This window comes from Argentina anserina, chromosome 3, assembly GCF_933775445.1.
Source record: "Argentina anserina chromosome 3, drPotAnse1.1, whole genome shotgun sequence".
Taxonomy (NCBI): Eukaryota; Viridiplantae; Streptophyta; class Magnoliopsida; order Rosales; family Rosaceae; genus Argentina; species Argentina anserina.
Window position 1 is genome coordinate 25597452 of NC_065874.1, and position 11246 is coordinate 25608697.

At 38.0% G+C, this 11246-nt stretch overlaps 1 long non-coding RNA gene across 1 annotated transcript; it reads right to left on the minus strand.

Annotated features, from left to right (window-relative positions):
* Window positions 1–2985: 2985 nt before the first annotated feature.
* On the minus strand, window positions 2986–3750 carry LOC126786772 (uncharacterized). Its single transcript, XR_007671213.1, has 2 exons — window positions 3604–3750; window positions 2986–3468 (listed from the first exon to the last, which is right to left on the minus strand). It is a non-coding gene; the product is annotated as an uncharacterized LOC126786772 (long non-coding RNA).
* Window positions 3751–11246: the final 7496 nt, after the last annotated feature.

The window sequence follows — 11246 nt, forward strand, 5'->3', positions numbered from 1 at the left end:
ACAAGATATAGTTGCTTCACAAATGCATACAATTGCAAAAAGCCACTAAACAAGTTATACCACATTAGTAGGCATGTTGTCGTTCCAATATCTAAAATTCAAAATATTAAATTTTGACCGTCATATGTGATCAGCATATTTAAATAAGGATATGGTAAAAAATTCATCTAATGTTGATAATATTTGGGTCTCGATCGATGTGGTCAACATTAACTTAATTTCATCTAATTAAGTGAATTTGTTCTTACCCCCTCCTTCTTAACTAGTTTTGGTGGATTTTTTCATGCACACACTCTCACATATATGTGATGTAGCAACTCGTGTAAAATTTTCAAAAATTTTACGTTCCAGGGATAAGGCTACCCATAGGTGATAATAAGCGTAAAAAGGGTTGACCGCCTCGATCGGGACACAAACGTTATCGAAAATATGTGATTTTTTTACCATAACCATATTTCACTATACGTAACGCATCATGCGGACAAATTTGCAAAATTCTATTTATAAGATATAGTTGCTTCACAACTGCATACATTTGCAATAAGACCACTAAACAAGTTATACCATATTAGTAGACATGTTGTGGTTCCAATATCTAAAATTCAAATTATGAAATTTCGACCGTCAGATGTGATCAGCATATATAAATACATATATGGTAAAAAATTCACCGAATTTTGATAAAGTTTGGGTCTCGATCGATGTGGTCAACATTAACTTAATTTCATCTAATTAAGTGAATTTGTTCTTACCCCCTCCTTCTTGACTAGTTTTGGTGGATTTTTTCAAGCACACACTCTCACATATATGTGATGTAGCAGCTCGTGTAAAATTTTCAAAAATTTTACGTTCCATGGATAAGGCTACCCATAGGTGATAATAAGCGTAAAAAAGGTTGACCGCCTCGATCGGGACACAAACGTTATCGAAAATATATGATTTTTTTACCATAACCATATTTCACTATACGTAACGCATCATGCGGACAAATTTGCAAAATTCTATTTATAAGATATAGTTGCTTCACAACTGCATACATTTGCAATAAGACCACTAAACAAGTTATACCACATTAGTAGACATGTTGTGGTTCCAATATCTAAAATTCAAATTATGAAATTTAGACCGTCGGATGTGATCAGCATATATAAATACATATATGGTAAAAAATTCACCGAATTTTGATAAAGTTTGGATCTCGATCGATGTGGTCAACATTAACTTAATTTCATCTAATTAAGTGAATTTGTTCTTACCCCCTCCTTCTTGACTAGTTTTGGTGGATTTTTTCATGCACACACTCTCACATATATGTGATGTAGCAGCTCGTGTAAAATTTTCAAAAATTTTACGTTCCAGGGATAAGGCTACCCATAGGGGATAATAAGCGTAAAAAGGGTTGACCGCCTCGATCGGGACACAAACGTTATCGAAAATATGTGATTTTTTTACTATAACCATATTTCACTATACGTAACACATCATGCGGACAAATTTGCAAAATTCTATTTATAAGATATAGTTGCTTCACAACTGCATACATTTGCAATAAGACCACTAAACAAGTTATACCACATTAGTAGACATGTTGTGGTTCCAATATCTAAAATTCAAATTATGAAATTTTGACCGTCGGATGTGATCAGCATATATAAATACAGATATGGTAAAAAATTCACCGAATTTTGATAAAGTTTGGGTCTCGATCGATAACATATTTAATTATGTATATTAAAAATATCTATAAATAATATAATTTCTTTATAATATATATATATATTCGGTTTTTCGGTTCGGTTTCGATTTTCAAACGTCCCAAACCAAAACCACACCAAATCTTTCGGTTTGGTGCGGTTTTTTTTGCGGTTTGGTGCGGTTTTTTTTTTCTTCGGTTTTTTTCGGTTATGGTTCGGTTTTTTTTCGGTTTTCGGTTTTCCATTAACACCCCTAGCCGCAGTCTCCACTTTGTGCTTTACAAAAGTCGGCCCGTGACACTGTGCCTAGTCCCTAATTTGCTTCAGCCAAAAAGTTCATTACAACTCTTTTTCTTTAAACATTGAAGACGTCATATCCATTAATATAAGAAATGAAGGTTACACTATCAGTATGACCCACCGGGAAATCCCGGTTGTGTCAATAATGAGCCATGAAAGACAAATCTAAGTAAAACCTAGCTTCACCTAAAACAATACAACCTTAAGAAATTATTGTTCAAGAGAAACAAAAAACCAAGAACCAAATGACATTGTCAAAGTAGACTCTGAAGCTACGTTAAAACCATACCTCGACTTATTCTAAAAGAATGACTGGACTAAACTACTCAGGCCAGAAGGCCCAAGCTCAAACAGAACCCGAGTCTAGACTCAAACCCAGGCCTTGAATCCAAACCATGGACATCTTCACCATCTTCGGCGGCTGCACTTGCTTTCACTGCAGCAGCTCCATCATCTGGCAAGGTGATCAAACCCTAGGTAAGCAAAACTTATCACACCCTTTTAGATCCAATCTAGAAAACCCCACAGATAACTATGTTCTGCCGGTGGAACTCCAAAGATTCGACGAAGGATGCACCACCAAAGGTCGCAAGACAACCTCAAAGCCTCGCTGACAAAAGCTTCAAAATCTTCTTCTCCAATCCACCACAGAATCCTACAGGAGGGAGAAGCAAAGCCCCATCCCCTTCTCGTTGCCACGTTGAAACACCTTGCCGGCAAACGAGATCAAAGATCGCCGCCGCCCAGTCACAAAACCTAGAAAACTAGGTTTTGGTTTCCGCTCCCAAAAACACGGAGCGCTCTTTTTTTTTGTATGTTATGAAATGCCGTAAAAAGTTTATTACAACTTAATTTTAGGCTTTCAATTTTTACGATTTTACTACCAAAGTACGTGGATTTATGGGAACATGTGCAGATCGAATACAGTCCAGGCATACGTGAATAAACAGCATGCGCACACAATTGTATTAGTAGAAATAATTCAAATAAATCATGACTAATTGATCATTATACCTTAGTCGTAACCATACAATATAACAAAAGTGAGCAAATACACACTGCGTGCCATATATAGTACATGTCATACGTACATATAAGACAACTGGCTATATATATGCCTCAAACGCTCAAACCCAAGCTGATACTAATAATATGCTAGATCATAGCTTACATATAAACTACACACACCCCCACTAGTGACCGCGGGATCGTTTCATAGAAATACAAAACAATTTAGTCACCGTTGCCACCATCACCGCCCCCCTTGCTGTTGAAGTCTTGCCTAGGGATGTAATGGTGGTTATTCACACTGGTTCCAGGATATCCAGCTTGATCGACTGTCTTGGTCTCCTGATCTAGCTGTCGACTGCCATGCCGATCATCACCGAGCTGCCGGCCAGCAAATGCAGAGCTCACCATCATCAAGATGAAGGCAACAGCCAGGAATCTCATTCTGAGCGTTTAGATATTTCCTCTAAACATAGTTAACAAAAAGAAAACCAAAACAATCAATATTATGCTTGTACAGAAAATATTGTTTAGAGAAAAAGAGAGAAGAGATGTACTGTTTGTTTGCTTCGAATGAGAAACCTCTGTAAAATATGCTTACCCGAATCTGCTACTCTATAATGTGAAGGATGCAAGAGAAGATTATGTACGTTGTTTATATAGAGAGGATCGGAACGTACTGCTATAGCTAGGGTTTCATTTTCTGATAAATTTGGTGATGGGTTTTTCACCAAATGAGCCAACACTAAGTGGTATGGCCACACTAACCAATTGGAGATTAATTTTGTTTAAAATATATTGATGATTGCAATTCTTGCCTCATTCATCAAAAGCGAAATAATGCTTTTGTCTCTTTAGTGCTACAAATAGGAAAACTCCACCTTAGAATACTCAGTAGCCAAGAGCTATAATACAAATGAAGTCAACGACTAAGCATAATGGAGCTATTGTAGCGTTGCACCATGATCTGAATTCTGGAATTTGATCAGTGAAGTGGTTTAAATTTAGGTGAAACGTTTGGATATATATCAATTTTGGGGTTTTCGATCAATTATTATCAGTGCCCGATTTTATTAATATCGATAAGCACTCAAATGCTCACTGGACGCCTAAATGAGATCAATTTTCACTCTATTTGCCCCTTAGTTACACACACACACACAGACATATATATATATATATATATATACTAAAGAAATTAGAATTATAAACTCAGACTCTTAAGAACGCAAATTGATTAAATTTGACGTAAAATTTGTAATTCCTTGGAGAATATGAGAGAAGTTGGTAGCTTCAAATTCGAAGACCAACATGATGTCTTTCGTAATTAAATTTAAGGTACCATCGATCATGATGGCTTCATATTGAAACCTCTTGATTCCATTTATCGTTGAGAACTTGAGATCTCCTTCTTCTAACGACTAAGTTAGGTTATACCCGTACTTTTATGTATGTAATCTGCTTCACATCTTTCCCCACTCGTTGGCTAGTTTGGTGATTATTCTAGAGATTTACTAGAATGACTTAATGGTCAATCTTGTTATTATCATCTTTATGAATTCATTTCTTAAATATTTATCCACTGATTTATAGAGTTATGATCGATGCGGTACTCATCGACAACTTGGCATCATGGATAGGGCTGTCAATTCCGACACAATCTCATAACACGACTCGAAACCCGTATGAAATAAAACGGGTTAAACCCACACGATTAAAAAGCGGGTCAGCGACGGGTCAACCCATCATGACTCATTTAATAAACTGGTCAACATCGGGGTTAACCTGCTAACACAAAATAAACTCGCATGACACATTTAATAAAAAATCGAACTAAAATTCTATATAAAATACGTGTATACAAGCTATTTAAAATGGTAACACTATATGTATATAAGGGTTTAGTAAGTATTTTCTCATTTTGAAATACAATTTTGGGTAATACATTGAATTTTTTTGTTTGATTCTTGCTTCAGTTAGTTATCTTATCTAAAACGACATGATATATTTATTAAATGAGCTAAACGGGTTAGAAACGAGTAACTCGTTTAATAAATATGTTGAATTTAAGTTTAAAATTTTGACACAATTATTAAATGGAGTTTGAATTTATATTTTATGACACACGAAACACATTAACCCGACACAACCTATTGACATGCCTAATCATGCATATTGCATGGTGCTTGCTTACTAAGTTGTCCCATCTTATCATGGAAAAGCACTAGCGAAAGTCCTGGACTCTCTTTTTGGATGATGTCTAAGCAGACACCTAACAATATGAAGTCATGAACAAAATCCAAATAATAATCATAACTTGGCTTCTCAAGACCGGTGCAAATTCATCACCTCTGATTCTGGGAACCTGCAATACCCAACAGAATACCCCGGTAATGATCAAATTCATGGACTAGGTAGAAATCCTCTCCATATTACTTATATTGACTTTAACACCTTTCACATTCAAAACAACTCCTTAATTTCATTTAAATGATATCTTACTTTGTCACGCTGCCTCTGCCAATTTCCTTATTCAAAAATTCACATATGATCAATAATTGATAAAGTGATCTGGGGTTCACATCCAAAACCAATTAGCAACGGATGAAATAGGTCAAACTCTTATAAACTCATATGTTATGTCACAATTCCATTATGAGATGCATATTCTCAACACGTCCCTGCACGTATGGCGAATTTTCAAGCCATACACGTGGATAACATTTTGGGTGACGTGGAGCTGTGTGGCCATTTGGGCTTCACACGTAGACGTGAGTAACCCGCTTTGATACCATGATAAAGTGATATGAGGTTCATATCAAAAATCAATTGGCAATGGATGAAGTGGGTCAAACTCTTATAAACTCATATGTTATGTCACAATTCCATTATGAGATGCATATTCTTAACACGTCCCTGCACGTATGGCGAATTTTCAAGCCATACACGTGAATAACATTTTGGGTGACGTGGAGCCGTGTGGCCATTTGGACTTCATACGTAGACGTGAGTAACCCGCTCTGATACCATGATAAAATGATATGAGGTTCATATCAAAAATCAATTGGCAATGGATGAAGTGGGTCAAACTCTTATAAACTCATATGTTATGTCACAATTCCATTATGAGATGCATATTCTCAACACGTCCCTTCACGTATGGAGAATTTTCAAGCCATACACGTGGATAACATTTTGGGTGACGTGGAGCCGTATGGCCATTTGGGCTTCACATGTAAACGTGAGTAACCCGCTCTGATACCATGATAAAGTGAGCTGAGGTTCATATCCAAAATCAATTGGCAATGGATAGAGTGGCTCAAACCCTTATAAACTCATATGCTAGGTCCTAATTCCTAATATTGAATATATATTCTCAACAATAATGATTGTTATTTGCTAATGTGTCCAACTTTCTATCTTATTACCTTGCACACAGAATGTTCTCTAGACGTACTCTAGAAGGAGGGAAAGACCTTCCATATTTTCTTAAGAATATATATTAGTGATTTATTGGCATAATCGTATCTGAAGAATTTCAATCTAACTCTCTTGTCATTTATACAAATTATTATTCGCTCGGTCTAGGTCGGAGCTAAGAATACTGAAACCTAGGGTTTCTGGTGCAGGCGGCGCTAGGTTTCGGCCTCTCGTTGCGGGATTCTCTATGCGTCAACGACGTGCAAGGGTGGGCTCGGCGCGCGAGATCAAGCTTTGTGCGAGTGGACGTTCTCTTTCTGCAGGTCTCCATCAACAATAGATTACATGATCGGAAGGCAACGAGCTAGCTTTCAGTGCTGGAGTTGTTTTACTCCTTTCGCTGTTGAGGTTTTCGAATAGAATTTTGACGAAGGCGGTGTACGTTGAGGGTTTGGGAAGGCATGGCAACAGCTTTCTGAAGTTTTCTTCTACCGGTGTTCATGATTCCAGGCTAGCTAAGTCGGCGGATTGATGCGGCGGCGGAGACCTTTGAGGTTTCGAATCTAACCAAATTCGTTAGTAACAGTGGAAGGTTGTGGGTTGCTGGGCTTTGGCCTTTTGGGCTGTTTTCTTTATGGGTCAGGTCTTGTTTTCCTTTCTTCTTTGTTGTTATGTGGTTTTGGTTTGTTTTTAAACCTCATAGGTGAAGACCCTCCTTAAATTTCTAGGTTTTCGACCATTCTTCCGTTCGGGTACACAAATTGATGCCTTAGGCCCAAATCAATTGATGGAGTCATCGGAGCATATTGTTTGAGGAGTTACATACTTGTTTTGTATTTTCATTCTTTTGTTTTGGACTTTTTTAGACTCTGGTTTTGTTCAATAAACGTGTTTTTGCGCCTTTATTTGCTTTTTTAGTTGTTAGCGTGTATGAGAGATGACCTGTCATCTCTTGTATTTGATCATTGTGATCGTAAAGTGCTATGCCCAATGAAGTAATATCATTCCCCTTAAAAAAAATCTCAATCTAACTGATCTGGTGAGAACTGTATCTACAGAACAGGTCGAATTACTGCATGAAGCTATTCACGATGTAAGATTGATAGCTTTAATAGTTTGATATGTAGTGTCTGATATTCTCTTGCCAGATAAACATGCTTCATGTTATGCTGTAACAGATATATAATGAGGCTCAAGTAGTTAAAGGTCTTGATTTGCAATGTGGCAACATAACCGGTAAAACTATTTGGCAAAAATCTTGAATTTGAATTTGCATAGATAAACATTGAAATGTATGCAATAGTAATCAATATGAAATTTTTTGCAGGAGTCAGAAACTAATGCAACACCACTAGACCTGATAAACACGCGCTCGGTGAAACTTTATCATCCTAGTACACAGGATCAGAACTGTATGTAACCAGAAGAATCACAGACGTCTATCACTTATGCCAAAATTTAAAACGTAAATAAGTAAGGATGCATAGACTAGGCTGAATAATCAAACAATGTGCAGTAGCCAGGATTTCTGTAGCTGCTGAACGTTTTTCTTACAGCGGGTCACCAATTATAGTTTATTCACCGTGGATCACATTTCGTTCTGCATGTGCATATTTGTTGGAAATGAGAGATCTCACATCTAAGAAGTGATAAATAAAATAGAGATTATAATTGTGTGGATAATACCCAATTGTACCGAGTTCTTTTGTGATTAAATCCAACACATGTGAGGTGGCTAAGTTAAGACAGTATCGGTACAGTTGGTTTATGGGTCACGCTTGTCGCTGTTTAACAATATTACCTTTAGAGAACGAAGCCGAAATATGATCATTAGAAAATACTCAAAATAGTCAAAACTGTTTCAGGATGAAATAATTGTGTATTATTGAATGATATGGGGACCTATATATAGGTATTACAAAACCACAATCCCGTAGGATTCGGAGTCCTAATCTATTACGGAGATGCTAATCTATCTCCTAACAAGAAACCTATTAGGCTAAGACACACACAAGGGTAGAATAGTAATTCTCCCGGAACACTCCCCCTTGTGTCGCATGCCTAGGTTGCATGGTGCACACATCGTTGCCTCGGTAAAAACCTTGTCAAGCAAAATAAAAACCTCTTGGGTAAAAACAAAAGCTTGATCGAAGGAAAAAAGAGCACAATGCACCGTCTACATTTGATAGCATCTTGTGAGGTAGACTCCCCCTGAAGTCTACGAAACAACTCCCCCTGATTAGTGCCATAATCATGGAGTACAAAGAACAACGTATACAACGTTCATTACACGCTTCTCAAACGTAGTCTTGGGCCAATGATTAATCATTAATCTAGCCACACATCCTTAGATCATACATGCTATACTTAGCCAAACTTAGATCTTAGGAAACAAGATTGCATAACAACTCAAAACGAGAGTTTGCAATGAAAATCAGATTCTCGGATAGAATGACCTTCACTCACTTAAATGGCCATAACTTCTTCGTCAAAATAGGTATCAGTGAACCGTAAAATGTTCTGAAAAGTAGACACCCGTGGCTTTCTAGTGACATAAGGTTCACAACCTCATCCGATCGGAGCAGTTCACAATGCTCTGTCGAAGTTAACTGACTTGCAAATTTCCGGACAGGACTGTCCTACTTTACTAAAACGGCCATGACTCACTCAATATGATAGCTATGAATGAAAGGTTGATGTCTCTGGAAAGTAGACACATAAACCTTTCCAACGGTACCAATTTCACCATATTTCATCGAGCGAGCTGTCCTGTAGGTCTCGTTGAAGTTGACCTACGAAACTGGACAGATTCTGATTTGTCACATTTAATGTGTCTTTCACGAAAAGAATGGGGGAATGGACCAATGAAGGACTGATTTTGGTCCAAGATGGAACCGTACGCATCCTCTACGCTACCAGTGTCGACTGCTACACCAAGGCGTACGTTGATGTTGCTGGAGCTGCTGGCGGCGTTGGTGTGGATAGGATTTGTGTTGGTTCACTAAGTGTAGAACTAAACCCATGTCAAAGAAGCAATGCAAGTCCAATGACAATGCATATGCGCATAGTTAATCACGTCATAATGAAAGCAATAGTGTCCCAACAACACTAGCATGTATGAATGTATAGCTCATTGAATCTCTTCATCATCTATACTTAGACGGAATAGAGAATCAAGAATTAGCTTCATATGAACACATATGGGTATGAGTTCTTGCAACCGATTGTACTATGTTCACTCGAACGTCGCAATCTGATTACATAAGCTCTTCATGGTCTGGAGGCATTTAAAGTCCCTCAGGCACTCTCATATCTGCGTCAAGATCCCTTTACAGATATTCTATGACCACTATTATATGCTGCAAATCAGTTTTCATGGACACTACTACTGATCAAGTAGCGGAAAGCAATTATGTCTATAACGAGAGAATATAACTCATCGTACTCAATACTAGGATAATGAGACAATCTTTGCGCCATAAGTCCTGCATATATTGCATGACTTCATCTTTCTCATTACACTTACGAACAACGACCAACATAACAAGTCTAGTTCAGCCTGTATTGATTTTTTCCACTTCGGTCAAGTTGCTCATCGTTGATGCTTTACAACGGAATAAGAGCATAAGCGAATACATCATCAATCATGGGAGATCAATACACTAAACACACGTGCACGCTGTATACGATCAATTCGTGAGATTTCTATTCTTCTCTAACATCAACAAAAGGAGTCTGTATCGTCCTACAGAAACTTAGTTGATACACATGTTTAGAGAATATCTCTTGATGATGGGCGAAATACTTGTGCCTACGCACTTCACTTCTTTCTAGTTTTGATTCTAGAGAATAATGGTCTCCCCCTCATCTAGGCGGGAGCCAAGACCGAAGCTATGACCCTTACTAGTCCATCTTTGCGTTTGCCGCCCTTGTTTTGTGGTGCAATGCCACGGGCGCCGACAACACCACAGCGTACGATGGTGCCATCGCCGGCTTCCTTCCCACTATCAGGGATGATGCCAACGGTGCTAGGACCAGGTCATATGAAATTCTCTCATATTCTGAGAGTTCCAACCTTACCGGCACATCAAAGCATTTATGTGCGATCTCGTCACTTTCGCAATATCAGTAAAGTCATTGAGCATCGAATCTTTGACTTTCTGGAGGTCGATAATGCGTTGGACATTTGCTCACTTTGAGTAGTGCGGGATCTTAATGAGACATAGTGCCACACCACGTCAATTCCTGGCGTTAAAACCAGAATGGGAGCATTCCATATCTCCCTCTAACGACGGGTAGTATGTCTCATCAAAGTGACCGTATGCTAATATCGCAAGGTAGAGATCAACGGTTGTAGATTGGAAATAGCGGACAAGTGTTGGTGATTCATAAATCATAACTAACCAGAATACTTAATCGTTTCAAGTAGACCCATTGAGATAACTACAATAGAGGCACATAAACAACTTTAACCAAATAGGCGTTTAAGGAAAAGAACGTTGGGATCGTATCCAGTAACCATCTGGTACGCACTAAACGCTTGGCAAGTTATGGGTCTAAAACGAATAAGTGTCGCTGCATGCAACATCATTACATATCTCCATGCAAAAATTGGCAGGTTAGTACCCATAACCAAGTCCGAGCTCTGCTAGATCGTGCAGTGAATGAACATGAGGAATAATATGTTCAACGACGATCCCAGTAGATATGCAAAACGAAATAATCAAAGTCGTGGAGGTGAACTCTCCAACGGTATCCAATCAAATAGATTTAAGAGGATGGGAAGGTGGTGAGCCCTTAGTATGATGATCATAGCTAAAAACT